Source organism: Mus pahari, chromosome 1, assembly GCF_900095145.1.
Source record: "Mus pahari chromosome 1, PAHARI_EIJ_v1.1, whole genome shotgun sequence".
Lineage (NCBI taxonomy): Eukaryota > Metazoa > Chordata > Mammalia > Rodentia > Muridae > Mus > Mus pahari.
The window spans coordinates 61111614-61113713 of NC_034590.1; the positions used below are offsets into that span (position 1 = coordinate 61111614).

At 39.7% G+C, this 2100-nt stretch overlaps 1 protein-coding gene across 5 annotated transcripts in view; it reads right to left on the reverse strand.

The window, feature by feature from the left end:
* The window catches only part of Hikeshi (heat shock protein nuclear import factor hikeshi), a 24666-nt gene that overhangs the window by 16773 nt on the left and 5793 nt on the right, over window positions 1–2100 (reverse strand). The window lies entirely within an intron of this gene.

Below are 2100 nucleotides of genomic sequence, written 5' to 3' on the forward strand. Positions count from 1 at the left end.
TTTTTTTTTTTGGTTTTTCGAGATAGACCCTGTGTAGCCCTGTCTGTCTTGGAACTCACTCTGTAGACCAGGGTGGTCTTGAACTCAGAAATCTGCCTGCCTCCCAAGCACTGGGATCAAAGGCATGCGCCACCACTGCCCAACTAAACTTTATCTTTCAAAGACAGATAGTAACACATTTATAGATTACTTGTGATTCAGGACTCTGTATCCAGTCATACCAAAAAAAGGAAGTGGCTAGGAATTGAAACCACATAAGCTGGTCACTTTTAAAGCTGGATGATGAGGATGTTTTATCTCATATAATACTGTATACATTAAAAATGTTTATAATGAAAACTACAATAGCAGTTCAATTTACTTTGTTTTTTCTATGCAGATATTAAGTATCATAATTATTCAACTTATTCATAGTATGTCTATTTAGAACTTCCATTTCAAGTCAATTCTGTTTGCATTTGTAGCACACAATCTTTGTATAACATTAACAGGCCTGTACCTTAAGAACATGAAGAACTAAAGAACTGAGTAGATAATATCTACTCAATTTATGATCCACACTTACTACCCTTGCCATACACACTTGCCTTGTGCCATTGTGTGCATAGCACATTCTCAAACTTTGACTTATCCCTTCATCTAGAAATTGTACCCACTCCTAGGAGAGAATGGCAACAAGCCTCATAGGCCTGACCAACTCTTCCCAAGAGCAACTACATCTCCTCCAGGAACTCCCCACCCACCCAGAGCTCATGCCTCCCTTCCCTCCCCTCCCTGGCACGCTCCACACTCATAGCTACTTCTCACTTTTTCTTTAACAGGCTGAAGTGTCTGATTCTTTTTTGTACTGTGGTGTGTGTGTATGAACCAGGGATCACACTCATGCTGTCAGGCTTGCATGCTAAGTGCTGTTACTGGCCAAGCCATCTTGCCAGCTCTTTTGCTCTTCTAAATGATAATCAACAGTTTTCCTCTATTAAAATGTTACTGAAAACAAGAATGTAACTGTTAGCTTCAAACGCCCAAAGCAGACACCTATTTGTTATGTAAACATGATATCTATGCTGCCTAAATCAGCTTTTGCTTGCCTCCACATGTAATTTCTATCAGAAATGTATTTGAGGTTTTTTATTTGTTTGTTTTTTTATGGCTTTTTTCAAGACAGGGTTTCTCTGTATAGCCCTGGCTGTCCTGGAACTCATTCTGTAGACCAGGCTGGCCTCGAACTCAGAAATCTGCCTGCCTCTGCCTCCTGAGTGCCGGGATGTATTTGAGTTTTTATATACATCCATCTATATTTAAGAAAAACAAAGACTCAGCAGCAGAAAATGGTATCTAATCTAAGCTTATTTTCACATTTCTTCAAAGAAAAAAAAACAAAAAACCTTCAAAGTAAAGATTATACCCCCTCATTCAACAGAACTAAAACACTAGAGATCAAAGAGTTGAAAACAATTGTGTACATGCATGTTCACATGTGTGAATGTACATGTGAAAATTCACTTATATAAGAATGTCAAAGCCAGGTATGGTGGCGCACACCTTTAATCCCAGCGCTTGGGAGGCAGAGGCAGGCGGATTTCTGAGTTTGAGGCAAGCCCGGTCTACAAAGTGAGTTCCAGGACAGCCAAGGCTACACAGAGAAACCCTGTCTCGAAAAACCAAAAAAAAAAAAAAGAATGTCAATACACAAGGAAGCAAATATTCATGTGTACATGTTCAAGTACAAGTGTGAGTGCACATGAACCTGTCTGTAGAGGGTAAAGGTCAATCTTAAGTGTTATTCCTTGAGACTGTCCACATTGTTTTTAACCAGATTTCTCACTGGCCTGGATGTTGCCATTTTGGCTAGACTAACTAGCCGGCAAACCCAAGGGTACTCCTGTCTCTGCCTCAATGCTGAGATGACACTCACATACCACCATAACTGACTTATATGCTTGCACAGAGAGCACTACCAACTGAGTCATATAAGAGTTCAAACTTTTAATTCCAATTTTATTCCTATACTAATTCTATTTGTATTTAAGACAGATATGCATACTATAAAAAAAGGAGGAGGAGGAAGAGGAGGAGGAGGAGGAGAAGGAGGAGAAGGAG